The 18,885-nt window shown below is 32.1% G+C and overlaps 1 protein-coding gene across 3 annotated transcripts in view; it reads right to left on the bottom strand.

The window, feature by feature from the left end:
- Nucleotides 1-18,885, bottom strand: part of LOC118200168 (beta-1,4-N-acetylgalactosaminyltransferase bre-4-like) — a 594,620-nt gene that overhangs the window by 291,585 nt on the left and 284,150 nt on the right. The window lies entirely within an intron of this gene.

The raw sequence follows: 18,885 nt of genomic DNA, 5'->3' as shown, positions 1-18,885 counted from the left end.
GCACCCCTGTCGAGCTTACAGAAAAGGCTTTAAATCAAGATAAGAAAGTAATAAGAAACTAATCTGACTTAGCTGTAGCTGGACACAATTACCTAACGTAGTTGGCCATTAACCCTTTCCGGCACGCTACCTTTTAAAATTAGAATTTTGATAAAGAAAAAAGGTAGGCAGTCTAATTAGGCCTAGAGGAGTACAAAGGTAAAATTTTGGGAAGATAGCAGTTATCGTTTTAATTCTGGAGGTGTGCCCAAAGTGGGCACACTTATTGATAGAGCTTCGAAAAGAGTGCTGAAACGAGCACTGTTGTCAATGAACTGGCCGATGAGATGCGGAGAAACAAAGAATACAGACTCTCAGTTGTCCTAGATTATCGGTGAGCACGGTCTGGGCACACCTAGGGTTCGCCGTTTGATTTTAGGCAAGATTTCAAGGTAAAAATTTAAAACTAATATAGAATAAGGAGATTAGTATACAGCCTTCAAACAATTCATTTTCTAACCTAAAAAAAATCTGGAAGATTTCTTTGAAACATGAGGGTCTTAAAAAACTAAACATGGCTAAAATATATGGACTGGTTTGTGTTGAGTTGCCATCTACTATAAATAAAGAAGGTTCAGAGTAACCTATAGTAACCTGTAAATCCTTTTTCATTCAATTTTTCTGTGCGTATAGAAGGAAATTTTTAGGTGTGCCCAGACCGGACACACTGTGCCGCAAAGGGTTAATTAAATTAACCGGCGATTATCAATAGGCACGTACAATACGGCCGAGCATAGGTGGTTTAATAACGAAATAGCCTGATAGCAAACTCCCGCCACTAAGCTGTCCTACTGAAGTAAGCTGAATGTTCCTTAAATACTTCTTCTACCTCATTTATATGCAACGCATTACCAAGAACTTCTGGTAGGAAGTTGTAAGTAGGAAATAAGAATTAAAGGATTTCAAAATTAAAATAAACCTAAGAAAGTGACCACCGCTTCCAGCCTTACTAGCCAACGCCCATAATGGCTAGTGGCTAGTAAGGCGATTGGAGGGGGTGATTATTTGAACGTATGCAAGGAGGAAACAGGACTTTGAGTTTGAAATTAGACAAGGAAATTTAAAATTTTCCGCCTTTTATACTACTGATAAGATGTTTCGTATATTTCTATACAACTGTCCAATACACAATGTTACATAAAACTTCTTTCAAATGTATATAACTCCAAACGAAGCTAACTGCACAACGGTAAGAAATTACTTGAATTAATTAAATATTTTTCTAAAGAATACGCCAATCAATAATTGTACTTTCAATTATTTAGCAAAGAAATATTAGTTGGATCTAGGCTAGGTAAGGAGGAAAAAGAGGAAGATTTCAATTTCGAATTCAATAAATGAATTGGAAATTTGTCGCCTTTTATATTTCTTGTGAGATTTTTTTATATATTTCTCAAGAGAAAAAGATCATATGTCAAGGCTTTGATTAATTAAACCTTTTTCCGAAGAGTAAACCAATTAGTAATTGCACTTTATTTTGTAGTTACTTAGAAATAAAAAAAGTTTTTAATGTGACAAAATTAGTTGCAAATATAAAGTAAAATTTCCTTGAGATGAAGGATCTAAAATTAATTTATATCTTAGTTATTAACAACAGAAACGGAAATGATTAAGAATCGGAAGATTCGGATTATTGATTCTTGACATTAAAAATGACTATCTTAAATGAATCATATTTCACGAGCATTAAATATATACACATGTAAGATAAAAAAATAGGAAAGATAAAATATTTATACTTTAATTTACAGTAGTTCTATATCTTTCCGTTTAGTTCAATTTATTTCCCTTCCTCTCTTAAAATAGACATTGTTAATGAAGTGCCAAGTATATCCAAGTGTCGAAATCGAAGCACCGTTCTCCCACTTCTGCTTAATTCTATTCTTTGTCATAAAACTTTCAACTCGCAAGGGAACGATGCTGGACTTTAAGACATATTAAATTATTATTATATTATTGTATTTTTACCATATTATAAGATGCTGGACTTTAAGACATATTAAATTATTATTATATTATTGTATTTTTACCATATTATAAGATGCTGGACTTTAAGACATATTAAATTATTATTATATTATTGTATTTTTACCATATTATAAGATGCTGGACTTTAAGACATATTAAATTATTATTATATTATTGTATTTTTACCATATTATAAGATGCTGGACTTTAAGACATATTAAATTATTATTATATTATTGTATTTTTACCATATTATAAAATTTATGTTCTAAAAATAATTTCTTTCATATGAATATTTACTAAAAACATTTTTCTTTTTTTACATCTCAAGTATTGACTGCAGTATTGCAAGTATTGTCTGCAGTATTTGCAAGTATTGACTGCAGTATTGTAAGTATTGACTGCAGACATGACAGAAAGTGACGTATGTGTCGAAGGTAAAATCTCTGTTGAGAATGATTTAATTTTGGTTTAGCTTTAATTTAATTAGTTAATTTTAAGTTTCGATTTGTGTATTTGAAATTATTATCGACTGCAGCGTTATGTTAGTACCTGAATCTTTAGTTTTATGTAAGAAACGTGTGAAGAACCTTACACCTTCCAAATTTTCAAGTTCCACCGGATACGCCGCTGATTAACTTGCAGGATTTGCAAGTTTTGTTCCGGCTGTCTGAGTTAGTTGCTATAGAGCGCTGAAAGAAGGAGAATGCATGAGCGAAACCGTTAGTCAGGATTGCAGATGTTGAGAGGGCGTGACTACTAGAGGGCGCGAGGTTTGAAGAAGTCGTTCATAAGTTGCGAGATTTCAGGTTAGAAATGCTGAAGAAAACATTAAATATTCAAAACTGCAGTAATAATTACATAAAAGGAAATTTTTCGAGTAATTTTCAGAGTAACATCTTATGGAATAAAACAAATTTCGGAACTACTCTTATATGCGCCCCCATGTCCGCCAAATTTCTCTCCAAACAGTTTTGGCGAGAAACCCCACGGTTCCATATTACTATCTAAGTTTTTTGTCTACATTTCGAACTTTAAGCCTAAAATGTCTCAAAAAACGTGATTTTTGCACATGCAAAAACGACGTTTTGAACACACAATTTAAGCTAAAAATCCGAAACAAAAACAAAAACTTTAGATAGCAAAAACGTAAAGTTTCTAACCAAAATTATTTGACAAGAATCCATGTACACAGCGATATTTTTTAATTAAAAAAATCTATGAATTGCACAAGCTAGGCAGCGAAAGAATCTACGAACTACGCGCACCTCGCTTTAATAAATTAATATGACATCAATAAATTTCAAAGAATATCATGTACACAACATTCTGTTTAAACTTTAAAAAAATCTACGAATTGCACAATCTAGGCATTGCGCACAAATCAACAAAATAAACTAAAATAAATTACAAACAATTCGAATAACAACAAAAATTCATAATAAACAAACAATGAACATAACATTCTACAAAATAAAAACAATAAAATGAAATGCACTTACCATAATACATACAAAATTTCGCCAGTCACACAACGTCTGTGAACAAAAGTGCCCCGATTTTGCTTTATTACATATCTTTCTGTGATTCAAAATTTCGAAAGTAACGATAAAAACTTCCTCCAAAGTTCACTTACTATACGAAAACCACGATCCAAATCTTAAACTCCGCTGACAGCCACATACTTAACCAGCAACCATTAACTGTAAACCCACACAAATCTATCAGAAACATCATTCTTCGTTCGAGTTCTCATATCAGCTCTGCATTTCGGACACGCCAAGCTCCGTTTTAAATGTCCTGACTCCCACAGAAATTCCAAAAGTGCACTTCTGTCCGCATAAACACACCCTGGAACAAATGACTCGTTAACAACTTCAACATCGTACCTTTTAATACTAAATTTACTTTGCACACAATCTGAAATCTTGCCAACACGTCTCTCATTGCAACATTCAAAACACGCACGACACGAACCAACGAGCAATGAAACAACTTCAGCGAAAGAGTTTCAACGTCAAAAGGGTTGCCATACAAACAGCATCGGTCCACGAAACCATCCCACAGCTCGGAATTGTGCCAAAAACCAGCGCAGAACACACATCGCCACATTTGGTGATCTTAAGGCGCATATAAGAGTAGAGCCGAAATTTCATCTCTTAATACAGTCTAGAAGTCCTGTATATTGAAATTCAAAGTCCGTGATCACGTGAAGAGGTGGTGTAAGTACCTGTTGCAAAATACCAGAATAAATGCAGAATAAAACAAATTCAGAGAGATTTATTAAGTAGTTACGATTCTTAGAACATAAACTGTGGATAATCAGACTAAAAAAGTAAATAGTTAGATTCTTATAATATAAACGGTCGATGGTCAAACTAGAAAAGTAAGTTAAAGGTTTATTGGAAAGTTCAGTTAGAATTTGAGTTTACTTATTTTTCATCATATATGATACATTCTCTCTTCTATATTTATGATATATGCATACCAAGAGAAAACTCATATACCCTTTTTCTAGCTTTGTAAATTCACTTTGCATATTAAAAAACTAGTTTTAAAGAAATGCATCTGCAGTTGAAGCTGGAAATAATTGCTTCCGCATGCTAAAAAATAAATGACTTCCCAGTAAAAATTAAAAATTCGATTTCAGCTTTCTGATTTCCAGTTTTCTAAAGCTCTCTAATACAGTGCCTGAAGAGAAGGAAGCTATAATAAATATGAAAAGGAAGAAAATTATAATAGTGTTCTACATTAAAGGAAAGCTATTCGCAATGCGTATAAATAATCACCAGCATATTCCGTTAATTCTTTTTAAACTTTTTCATCGTGTTTTTCTTGTAAATTACTTAAAATAAAAGTTGTTATTATTTGGAGATTTTATGCATAAGTTTTTAACATTTTAATGTGCTTCTAGTTAATCAATATGCAAACGTAGAGAAATTTACTCCTAATAAAGGAGAATACTTCAACTGTTTCTGGAGTTGCATCAGCCTCTTCATTCGAAATCAGTATCTAGTGATAGCTGGTTTCTTTCTTATTGAAAACACATTTACTGTTTTGTTCCTGATTAGCACTTCATAGTACAAATAAACTGAAAAGGTAAAAAATATGCTTTCTGTTTCAATGATTTCGATTTAACTATTTTGGTCTCATTCGCTTAGCTCTAATAGTTTCTAGTTGGCTAATTATTTCTGATGTTATAAACATAACACACATTTTTGCTTAACACTTAGCGTCCCGTTGGCTCCACTACGGAGCCGTCCGTCATTTGTTTCGTAACTCCGTAGGCTCTGCTGCGGAGCCCAATGTTTTTAGCATGATTAGGCTTAAGATGTTACGGAATCGTCGGCGTTGGCAATTGTTATCTGTAGTTAAAACGTACTCAGTCTCGCTACTGTTACGATTGAAACATTACTTGACCCATTTTATGGTCAGCAACATGGATAAAAACAATTATTGTGATCAGAATATAGAGTTGAGTGATAGTGAAAATGTGATTGATTTTTCATTGTTAGAAGATATTGTGGAAGACAATGTTGATTATAATTCTGACACTTCAAGTAGTGGTTCCGAAATTATACTACCAAAGAGACGACGAATGGTAGTTATTGAAAGTGAAAGCGAAGAGTCGCCGGAAGACTTAGATGAATGGAGTGATGTCACGGAAGAATTAAATATTCCGAATAGAATACATTTTAGTATGTCGCCAAAGGACTACAAATTCCTGCAAATATTGTACTGCCGACACAATATATCAAATTATTTTTCACAAACGAACTGGTAAATGAAATTATAAAAGAAACCAGCAATTACGCAGAAAATGTTCTACAGAATAAAGAAATATCTAGTAATTCTATTTGGAAAACGTGCGTGGAAGAGGATGAGTTTGGGCTTTTATTGGAGTTATTATCAATATGGGTAAGATACCCCTGGCGAATATGCAGGATTATTGGTCAGTTAAGGAGAATAATCACATCCCGTTCTTTGGTAAAATATTTACAAGAAAAAGATTTATGCAGATATTCTGTATGCTGCTTTCCGCTGCGAAAATGTTCCGGAGTTGCTCGTAGGAAGTGGTACAAAAACGTGCGGAGCGCTAAGGGTTAATATTTCTTTTTCTGTCTTGAATGTGTCAAACAGAAATATGGTTTGGTTTAGAAAGTAAAAATTTCATATTGCCTACATTTTTTCGGTCGTATTGAGTGCTAGAATTGCAGCGGAATTTCAGGAAGAAAACGTAATAGCTAAAAAAAGTATAAGAATTTTTAAACTTTCAGATTTTACATTACGCCCAAAGGGACCTTTTCTAACGTTTTGTGTGTTACCTTTATTTATTGGATATCATGTTCTTCGCACTTAAACCAGAGAAGTCAGTTCAACAGCAACGTGGCAAAATAATTTTAAAATGAGCATAGCCTCGCGAGCTGGAGATAACCATGTTATTTTTACCGTACAGTGTTGCCATTGCTCCCTTTGAAATCGTTGAGTTTGTTAATCAAAAATTTCTGAACGTTTTACAAAATATGAAATAGGTAATAAAACAAAAGCCAAACTCCATTTGAGCTTCCAGATGCTCATATTCGGGTGGAAATGTACGTTATTAAAAAACTGATGGCTCTAAGTAACGTTGTTGTATCACAATGCAAGAAAAATGCATACATTGAGGCAAATTTTTCATTATTTATTTTTTTTAATTATAATGCAGGGCTCTAACATTTGGTGGCAACAGTTTGAAAAGTGAACCGACATTTATAGTGACCCAACGCAAAATTCCAAAACGAAATTAATAATCCTTCTTGGAAATTTTCCCCTTTGGACTAATTAAAATATTAAATATTAAAAGCATTAACTTCTAATATCTATTAGATATAGTGCACAAACGATTTATACAATCAGCCTGACTTATATTACTAATGAATAAAAAAGAGGGGCAAAAATAAACTTAGCTTCCTTGCAATTTATTAAATAATCTTTACTAATATACTGTTGAATGCGTAAAATTCATTCTTATCCCAAGAAATAATAATAATAAAAAAATGCTGAATATTCCTCAGAGATATTCGTACAATATCACACTATCTCATCGCGAATTCGCTACAGTAAAAACAACAGGTACCTAAACAACTGAACTGAGATGTTTTCCTCCAGCTTTTATAAGCTCTTCAATCGTGCACGAGAACATTCTGGTATTTTCTCGAGGTTTCTGCAAAGCGAAAGGGTACAATTACGAGATATTTATTTTTAGTTCCTTGTACGAAGTAAAAAGGAAGTATTGTAATCGCGAAAACTTTCAGGCAGCATATTTCAACGAAAATGTCCATTTTGACCGTTTCGAATGCAATTTAACGATGTTTTCGCGTGATATCTGTACGTAAGGACAGAATAAAGACTCTTTTCCTCAAAAAAAAAAAAAAAAAAAATATATAAAACTGCTTTAAAATGAATTCTGAAGAGAATTTTTCGTGGCGTCTGTACGAACGTACGTACGTACGTATCTCGAATAACTAAAAAACGAGTAGCCTCAGAACGTTGATATTTTGTATATAGGACTGCTATAAAATGTAATGTGCACCTCGTATTTTGGTTGCAATCGTCGCGCCAAACGTATATAAATATATTTGTATATATATCCACTCTGTTACCCGGCTGAGTGATCTCAGTTTCTTTACTCTTATATGTTTGTAAATTGTACATTTTTTGCTTTAAAAATGATTGAATTATGTTGTTCTTATCTTCCCGTTAATGTTTTTATGTCTTTAGAAAATCTGTATGCAATATTTTTAGAATTATCAACAATTTTAAAGTTGTTTAAGTGCCGCTAAGTCTAATAATTTTTTTGATGGCGGCCATTGCTTGTTTACATTTGAAACAGCAGAATAGTAAATTTGTTGCCAATCTAGAGAAACTTAGCTTCGCAACAACAGAGATAACGCCTTCATTTATTATTGCGAACTATCTCATGCTTAATCCTTTCTGGAATTTTTTCGAGGAAATAAGTGATTAAGATTTACTTCGTAATTTTTAATACAGATATTTTGAGTTTTTATGTATTTTTGCCTTGTCGCGAAGTGAGAACTGAATTAATTGAATGAGAAATACTCAATCGTCTGTGAAAAACTTTCTTTTTGTTTTGTTTGCTTAATTCCTTTTATACATCGTTCTAGCTTTAATTTAGTATTTGAATAGAACATGTGGCAACGATTAGATAATTCTTTAAATGATATAAATTTTGTGCATTCTGAGTTATAGTATGAACGAAATATAATACTGTTAAGTGAACCTAGCGCCAGAGTGTCGCTATAGTAAACAAATAGAGGGAATTTGAAAGAATGCATTTATTCTATTGCGGTTTATGCGCTGTCGGCGAAATAGTTTTAATTCAATCCAATAAGTTTAAACGAAATGCATGAACAAATGCGTATAATTTAATATTCCGTACAAGGAAGTCATGTGGTGTACACATCAGATTTTTTAAATGGTAAATGCGCGTGCTCCTATATTTTTACCTTTTCGAGGTAACTTTCTCTTAAAACTCGTCACGTGCTGCATTGTAAGGGAAAATAAAACAATTTTATTTATAATTCTACTAAAAATAGCTAATTAAATACAAAATCCGTAACAATACGATAAAAATACGAAGCCTTTAAAAGAATATTAAATAGTATTAAGCACAATAAATTTAATAATTCCGCAGCATGCAACTGATCTCTATTTATTACTTTAAATGCGGTACTTTAAAAACATCAATGCATTTATACCAAAAGATAAAATACGAAAGATAAATTCTATTGGTCAGAACTGCACGCATCAGTTTTAAAAGCAAAGAATCCTAGATACCCCATTTGCAAGATATTCCAAATAATTCACTTTTCGACTGCTCAATAAATATTAAAAGTATTTCCAGGTAGCTTTAGGGTATAAAATAAGGCCTCCATTAATCGATAACCAGCAAGTGTGCCAAAAAAAATAACAATAAAAGTCTTTCAGCTCCCTGTAGACAATTTTCAGCAACGAAAAATGCCACAAAAAACTGGGAAGTACGTAACATCTTCCCGTCCTTTCTAAAATATCGATTTTTGCTGTCATAAATCATATATATTTTTTTATTTTTTTACCAGTCTCGGCTTCTCAATTGTACGGTTTCTTTCGAAAGCTGTGGTCTCGTAATTACTTCTCCAGTGCAATCGGTACACGCCTCCCGGCCAAGTGTATTCATAGAACTTGCTTTTAAAAGTAATGCGAATTCACGCGTAGCTGAACATGCGAGTTTAGAGAGCCCGGAAGTTGGAAAAAGGAAATATTTTTGTAACGCATATCGAATTCATTTTGTGCGAGGCAAGTTTAAATTCGTATTACATTCGATTTCTATGTAAATTATAGGAACTGTTTCTAATTATACTTTTTTATTTCTTTGGTTTTACCCTTCAATAAGAAAATAACTTTGCAATACATATGGTATTTATTTTTATGCGTAGTAAATTGTTACATGTCAATACTTTGAATGTAATGCACATTAATGCAACTTTATTGTTTCGGTGGTTAATGCATGAAATTAAAAATAAATAGGCAGTTCTTCTAATTTAAATTGCAATTATAAATGGAAAAATTTTTTGTGATTAAAAATCTAGGTACTTTCCCGTTTCGCCGGCGCAAATCTTGCCAAGCAGACTTTATTGACGACAACATGCAATACACACATAAAAAAATGTTAGTTCTAAAAATTTTTTATTTTGAAGACATAAACATTTTAATATCGTTTAAAATTTTGCAAAAAGCCAATAAATAAAGACCATAAATTTGTAAAAAGACATCAATTGAAGAATTTAGTATGCTTTCATGGTTCAACATCTTGATTCGCCGGTTCATATCACGTGACCCTAAGTGATCTCATCTCGCGTAAACTACGCTACAAAAATCTAATTCTCTTAATAATTATCTACATTAATTTCAAATTAAATCTTAATTTCGAATGCAAGAATTATTTGAATTCGTGCAAATAACTTACTCAGAAATTATGTAAAACCATAGTGCTTTATTTCGCTAATGCATTCTCATTAGAATTGATCATTTTAACCCTTCACTTTGCCTTTTCTATATTTTTGCCTTCAGGTGAGCGATGTGATTGTATCCTAATCGACTTAATTACCGCGAATGGCCTTGGGGCATAAAATTGAACTATCTGAAATAAATTGTATGTAATTGTATGCCAGTATTGAAAGAAACAATCAATCTGATAAGAAATGACCGCGATTTGTTTTGAAAATGATGCGTAAATGTTACCAGCGAGGATATTGCGTTTGGTATCAGTTGTAGCATTATTGGCGACTTTATCGCCTGCGCCGGCAAAACGGAAAAGTACCAAAATCTAAAAAGACATTAATAAACTAATAACTTTGAAACTCCGGTTTCTTTTGCTTGGTGCAAATATACTAAATGCAAATCAATTACTAAATACAAATCAAATCAAATACACATTTAAAAACAATTTGATTGCATTCAAATGCTAAATGCAAATCAAATACTAAATGCAAATCAAATCAAATCAAATACACATTTAAAAACAATTTGATTGCATTCAAATACTAAATGCAAATCAAATACTAAATACAAATCAAATCAAATACACATTTAAAAACAAAAAAGACCATGGTCTACTATTTACAATTATTATTTACAATATTACATTTATACTATTTACAATTATTTACATTACGTACTATGGCCATAGTAATGAGCTAACCTGTCGTAATGAACGACTCTAGGTTTAGAGTTCGAAGACTTACGGATCCCAACCACGTCGTCATTCAGTCTGTTCGTCATTCAGTTTTTGAAAGAAATTAATTATACGATCCTGCATATTATTTCCGATCACGGGAAATGTTTAGTGTCCCATCTCCCAATTAAGAACAATTAGTTAAAATTCTACGCTACACTAGCAATAAATATATTGTGACGGAATAGAAGCAAAAGCGATGTAGTAAGATGTAGTTCACTTCAATATTAATTTTGCTAAATTTAACAAAATACAACTTCTTTTTTATCTTACGTTCTTCGTAAAGTTTTATCCGCACATCTTTTACTCAGAAATTAAACACAATATTACTTTCACGTACGAAGTAAAGCAAGTGTTACAACCGCAAAAAAAGTTTCAGGTATCATATCTCAAGGAAAATATCCATTTCAAGTATTCTCGAAAACATTTGAAAGATGTATTTTGGGTGACATCTGTACGTATGAACAGAATAAAGGACTATTTTTTCTCAAAAGGATTGAAAATGGATTTAAAATTGATTCAGAAAAGATTTTCTACTTCACATTTGTGCGTACTTACGTATATATGAATAACATAACTCAAGAATGAGTAGCCCTAGAACATAAATATTTTGTTTATGGAACTTCTATAATTTCGTCGCTATCGGGGGGCCCAGAAGCGGCCGAGCGGTAAAGTCGCTGAACACTGGTAGTTCGGTCCGAGGTTCGAATCCCGCGAACGGGCTGACTGCATGGGCGTTTTTCGTGGTTTTCCCCATGTGTAACGTGTATACGAGCCAGTTTCCCTTAGAAAGTCCTCCACGAAGACATCCCTCCCCTTCGGCAGATAGCCCTCGTGTGCTTTGCCATAATTAAATACACCACACCACATCGTTGCTATCGGCTGCACCAAACGTGTATATATATATATACATATACGTGTATATGTATATATACACGTTTGGTGCCCTTCTTACTTTATGTCTTGTATATGTGTATATATATATATATATATATATATATACAAGACATAAAGTAAGAAGGGTACTATTCGGTTTCGAGGGGCGTAAAACAATTGCAGCGAAAATGTACGCGCAAAAGCGCCAAATCTAGCAAACGCGCCCATTTAACAGCGCGCCAAATCTAGCGCACGCGCTGATTTCAGATTGCGTAAGTTTATATAGTTCTATATTTCTTAAGACGCCATTGAAATACTAGTTTAATTTTTAAATCCTTTTTTGATATCCTATGGATTTAACAATTTGGAAATTGCCCGCAACGAAAAGTCGGCAATAGAATTTTGGGTAAAGTGCAGAATCACCCACTGTTTGACGCGTTTTTAAGAATTGCACATACTCGGTCCATGTGCACATCGACCTGTTTTCATTGAAAAAAATTCCTAGAATTGCACAAAAATGGCACTGCGCACACCCTTGACTTCATCTATGTACACATTGACCTATTTTCACTTAAACAGTAGAAGAAAATTGACAAAAATCCAATTGTATTTACCCTTGTAAAAAGCGGCAAACAAATAAGTGAGCGATTCTGCACTTTACCGAGAATATTTTCAAACAAAAGGCATCATTCATTATAGAAAATTACGTTTGAACAACCAACGAGATGAAATTATGCTTTAGCGATAAGTTGGTAGCGAAATAGCGATGCAGGCATCCATTCAGTTATTTTTAGCAATTTTTATATAAATTATAAAAATGATCTGAAATAGTTATTTACTCCTATGCTTCCATTCAGTCATGCTTACCCTTTTTCGTATAAATTATAATAATAAAAAAGTATTATATGAAATTAACCTTTCATCTAAATTAAAACATGAACCTTAAATAGTTATTTACTATTTTACTTCCTTTCTTGCTGCAATTATTAGAGTTGCCGCAATTATTTTTGGCAGCATTGGCATCAACAATAGTTTGGCGATTTTTTACGGACCTCGAAACCGAATAGTACCGTAAGAAGTTTAAAATTAATGTTTCACAATAAACAAACATTTTGAAAACTGATTTTTTAAAATTTTTTTCAGCAGCTTAAAGAGCGGAAATAAAGTATATTTATATATATATATTTTAAATTTCTCTGTAATTATATATATATATATGTGATGTACCAGCTTTTGTCCGAAATAAATACATTGGTTAAGAAATATAGATGTAGTCGTAGCTTAAATTATCAAACGATAAGTTTAAAAAACAGGAGAAATAGCAGTTACAAAAAATCATATTTCCGGAGTAAATAAAAAAGAATTACTAATAACTTTTTGTATGAAGTTTACTGCGTTACATTAAAGAAAAGACCCCGATATTACTTTGCGAGTCCTTTTATAGCCTCTGGAAAGGCGGAGATTTCAAGAAATGACGTCAGCCTCGTCAGCCATTCCAGTTCGCTTTTAATATCTCCAGAACATTCTATAACTGTACGTGTAGAAAAGGCGGGAAAAACAACTTGACTACGGGGTTGTGGATTTAATTCCACGTACGTCGAGATAAGAGAACGTTAATAATAAGAGAACGTCGCCATTAAAAATGAAAAGAACATAAAGTTAGAATTTTAAGTGTATTCTTGACTATGGAATTTTATTATTACAATGTATATGTATATATATATTCTCCACTCTTTACTTGGCTCGGTGAGCTTAGATTTTTATTCTTATATGTTGGTAAATTACGCATTTTTTTTTAAAGTGATTAAATTATATAGTTTTTATTTTCAGGTTAAAGTTTTTTTATACCTTTAGTTAATGTGCATACAACTCTTGTAGAATTATCAACAATTTAAAACTCTAACTGGCGAGTTAAGCCTAACAAACCGACGTTTGCTTGCATTTGAAACTCAGTAGAATAGTAAATTAAGTCAATTTCTGCATCCTTCGATGTCTTTTTGCCGAGTGGGAACAAAATTAAACTTTTGGTTTTGTGCACCGGAAAATCTGCCTTTTTGCCCACTGGCCGAATTGCTAGCGTTTGCGTAGAAATTCTAAATGTAATTAAAAAAATTGTTTTAACTTTATTTGGTGTTTTACGTTTTTCTGTCGTTTACAATTTTTAATGAAGATGTTTCGAGTTTTTTGCCTATTTTTGTTTTGCTGCGACGTGAGAACTGAGTTAATTGAATGAGAAATATGTCTCTAATAAAATTCGTTGAAATACGTTTAAATGAAATGCCACATGAGATTTTTATTTCCTTGTACGAGGTAAAAAGGAAGTATTGTAATCGCGAAAAGTCTCAGGCAACATATTTCAACGAAAATATCCACTTTGACCGCTATCGAATGCAATTAAACGATGTTTTTGCGTGATATCTGTACGTAAGGACGGAATAAATTACTCTTTTCCTTCAAAAAAATTATAAAACTGCTTCAAAATGAATTCTGAAGAGAAATTTTCGTGGCGTCTGTACGAACGTATGTACGTACGTACGTATCTCGCATAACTCAAAAACGAGTAGCCTCAGAACGTTGAAATTTTGTATATAGGACTGCTATAACATGTAGATGTGCACCTCGTATTTTGGTTGCAATCGGCCGCGCCAAAAGTATATAAATATATTTATATATATATCCACTCTGTTACCCTGCTCAGTGATCTCCGTTTCTTTACTCTTATATGTTTGTAAATTGTACATTTTTTGCTTTAAAAATGATTGAATTATGTTGTTTTTATCTTCCGGTTAAGGTTTTTATGCCTTTAGTAAATCTCTATGCACTATTTTTAGAATTATCAACAATTTTAAAGTTGTTTAAGTGCGGCTAAGCCTAATAATTTTTTTGATGGCGGCCACTGCTTGTTTACATTTGAAACAGCAGGACAGCGGATTTGTTGCCAATCTAGAGAAACTTAGCTTCGCAACAACAAAGATAACGCCTTCATTTATTACCGCGAATTAAATCAAGCTTAATCCTTTCTGGAATTTTTTCGAGGAAATAAGTGTTTAAGGTTTACTTCGTAATTTTTAATACAGATATTTTGCATTTTTCTGTATTTTTGCCTTGTCGCGAAGTGAAAACTGAATTAATTGAATGAGAAATACTGAATCGTCTGTGAAAAACTGTTTCATTTTTGTTTTGTTTGCTTAATTTCTGTTATACGTCGTTCTAGCTTTATTATAGTATTTGAATAGAACATGTCATAAGATGATTCTTCAAATGATATAAATTTGTGCATTTTGAGTTATAATATGAACGAAATATTAAGTGAACTTAGCGCCAGAATGTCGCTATGGTAAACAAATATAGTGAATTTTAAAGAGTGCATTTATTCTATTGTTATGCGTTGTCGAGGAAGTAGATTTAATTCAATACAATAAGTTTAAATGACATGCAAGAAAAATACGTATAATTTAATATTCTGTACAAGAAGTCATGTGGTGCACACATCAGATTTTTTTAATTATGAAAGTACATATTCAGGTTACATTGAATGCTATTTTATGTACAGTAAATTTAATGCGATGTTACGTGGAATTTTAAAGCAGAATCATACCATTTTAAAGTTTTACGTATACTTCTTCTGTTACTTACGAAAATGTCAAATTTAATATACTTTCAAAGTATTTTTAAAAGAAATGGTATCTGAAAAATTAAAATATTTTAGGCACTGTAATATCGTTTACCATATAATGAGATTTTAATAACCTACATACGAACTATACGTTTAGGCCAGGTAATATATGTTCTTTATATGTAAGTAAAAGGTCCAATTTATTAAACATTTTTCCTCATACTTAATAACTAAAACTTACTCCTCACAATCTGACAAATTTAAATTCTCACCTTCTTACCGAAATTTTATTTATTGCCATGAAATCAGCTAATTTAGATTTATATCAACTTCCTTGGCATTTGAAATCCCTTTAAAGTCTTATTACCAAGTCTGGCCATAAGTAACTTTCTCCAAAGTACTCAGTTTTATGCCTGAAAAAATGATATAAATACGTGACGTAGCTCTCCAAACTTTTCTTATCCCAAAATACAGTCCGCGTTTAAATATAGGAATAGCCATAAAAATTTATAGCTATTGTAAGTGAGGGAATAAAAGAAGTCAAGCCCCGCTTCATTTCCTGTCGTAAAACTGAAATGGTTCCAGAGTTTTATGCATCTAAGTAATGTGATCTTTCTACAATTGTATATGTTGTTTATTCAACTAATTTTCAATCATTTATTTTTACATAAGACAAAGCGATAACTTTGCATTTTTAATGGAAGCCTTTCGGTTGGTATTTCGATAAAAAGGAGACTGAAGAATTAAATTGCAGCCTATAAACATACATGTACATCTTGCACACCCACACACAGAAAAAAAAAAATCTGAAAACTTTCAGATGTTTTTAGCGTTTTGTGTGCTCCCTTTATTTATTGAATATAATGTTCTTCGCACTTAAATCATAAAATTCAATTCAGCAGCAATATATTTAAAAGAGCGTATCTTTAGAACTTCCGATACACAGTATCGCGCTGGAGATATTTTTACTTCCTTGTACGAAGTAAAAAGGAAGTATTGTATTCGCGAAAAGTTTCAAGCAGCATATTTCAACAAAATATCCATTTTGACCGCTATCGAATGCAATTTAACGATGTTTTTGCGTGATATCTGTACGTAAGGACAAAAAAATACTCTTTTACTTAAAAAAAATTATAAAACTGCTTTAAAATTAATTCTGAAGAGAATTTTTCGTGGCGTCTATACGAACGTATGTACGTACGTGTGTACGCACGTATCTCGCATAACTCAAAAACGACTAGCCTCAGAACGTTGAAATTTTGTATATAAGACTGCTATAACATGTAGATGTGCACCTCGTATTTCGGTTGCAATCGGCCTCAGAACGTTGAAATTTTGTATATAGAACTGCTATAACATGTAGATGTGCACCTCGTATTTTGGTTGCAATCGGCCGCACCAAACGTATATAAATATATTTATATATATATCCACTCTGTTACTCGGCTCAGTGATCTTAGTTTCTTTACTCTTATATGTTTGTAAATTGTACATTTTTTGCTTTAAAAATGATTGAATTATGTTGTTCTTATCTTCCGGTTAAGGATTTTATGCCTTTAGTAAATCTGTGTGCAATATTTTTAGAATTATCAGCAATTTTAAAGTTGTTTAAGTGCCACTAATCCTTTTTTGACGGTGGCCATTGCTTGTTTAGATTTGAAACAGCACACTAATGGATTTGGTGCCAATCTAGAGAAACTTAACTTCGCAACAGCAAAGATAACGCCTTCATTTATTATTGCCAATTAAATCATGCTTAATTCTTTCTGGAATTTTTTCGAGGAAGTAAGTGTTTAAGGTTTGCTTCGTAATTTTTAATATAGATATTTTGAGTTTTTATGTATTTTTGCCTCCTCGCGAAGTGAGAACTGAATTCATTGAATGAGAAATACTCAATCGTCTGTGAAAAACTGTTTCTTTTTTGTTTTGTTTGCTTAATTTCTTGTATACATCTTTCTAGCTTTATTACAGTATTTGAATAGAACATGTGGCAACGATTAGATAATTCTATTCTTTAAATGATATAAATTTTGTGCATTATGAGTTATAATATGAACGAAATATATAAGTTAACTATTATATAATTTTTGGATTATATAACAGTTAACTTAGTTTCCGTTATATAATTATTATATAAGTTACTAACTGTTATATAATTATTAATACTGTTAAGTGAATCTAGCGCCAGAGTGTCGCTATGGTAAACAAATACTAGAGTGAATTTTAAAGAATGCATTTATTCTATTGTGGTTTATGCGCTGTCGGCGAAGTAGATTGAATTCAGTCCAATAAGTTTAAATGAAATGGAAAAAAAAAAAATGCGTGTAATTTAATATCTCAATACAAGGAAGTCATGTGGTGTACACATCAGATTTTTTTTTCGTACAGTGTTGCCACTGTTCGCTTTAAAATCGTTGAGTTTGTTAATCAGAAATTCGTCAAAGTGTTACAAAATATGAAATCGATAACAAAAGAAATACCAAATTGGGGATTCCAGATGCCCATATTCGGGTGGAGACGTAAGTTATCCAAAGCTGGATGCCTTTAGGTACCGTCGTGTTATCACAATGCGAAAAACATACAGCTACGATTTTTGCATTTATTTAGTTATTTTAGTAGAATTTTTAATTAAAATTGTTTTATATCCCCGTGCAATGCAGCACAAGACTTATGTGAAGAGAAAGCTACGTCGAAAAATTAAAAATACAGGAACACGCGAATTTAATAAATATTGTTACGAATTTGGTATTTAAAAAGCTAATGTCAGTTTAATTATAAATTAAATGGTTTTATTTCCCGCGCAGTGCAGCGCGTGACGAATATTAAAATAAAGCTAAGCCGGAAAATTGAAAATACAAGAGCGCGTGCATTTAACATTTAATAAATATCTCTTTTTGATTTCGAGAAAGTACTAGAAAGTTCTCGCGCGCGATTTTAAAATCTTATAAAAAGAGGAAAACCTCACAGTTCGGATGATTTTAGTTAGTTTGTAGTTAAAAGATAACTACTGTGAGATATTGTAATACTGCACATATATTTAGGAAATTTAAGTATATTAGTTGTGATAATAATAAATTTTCTTCACTTTTCATCGGACTTGTGCATTCATTTCGTAACGAATCCGTACGCACGCAACAATATATATCTCTTTATTGTACGCTTTTACGTGCCGGAAAAACCGAGAAAAGATCAGAATAGTCTCGAGCATTTAAAAAGCTTATAAAAACTGGAGGACAACATCTCAATTCAGTTGTTTAGAAAACTGTTGCTGTTGAGTTTCCCTACACTCAACATTCGCTGTGAAATGGGGTTAGCTTTCTCTGTTTTGAATTGTGTTTAGTACTTTAAAATATAACTACTGTGAGATATTGCTATATTGTACTATTATCTCTGAGGAAATTTAAGCATTTAAGCATTCTTGGGATAAGAATGAATTTTATTCGTTTTCATCAGACTTGTGCATTCAATTTCTAACCCGTACGCACGCAACAATACGTACATTTATGCATATTCATCATCACTTAATTTTTTTTAAATATAACACAAAACGATAATATTTGGTGCCAACAAGTTGAGAATTGAAATGGACATAAAAGGCTTTCAACGCAAAATA

The sequence above is a fragment of the Stegodyphus dumicola genome, chromosome 11, assembly GCF_044657685.1.
Source record: "Stegodyphus dumicola isolate Sdum_Otavi_A_Nest chromosome 11, ASM4465768v1".
In the NCBI taxonomy this organism is placed as follows: Eukaryota; Metazoa; Arthropoda; class Arachnida; order Araneae; family Eresidae; genus Stegodyphus; species Stegodyphus dumicola.
This window is presented reverse-complemented; position numbering and strand designations above follow the sequence as displayed.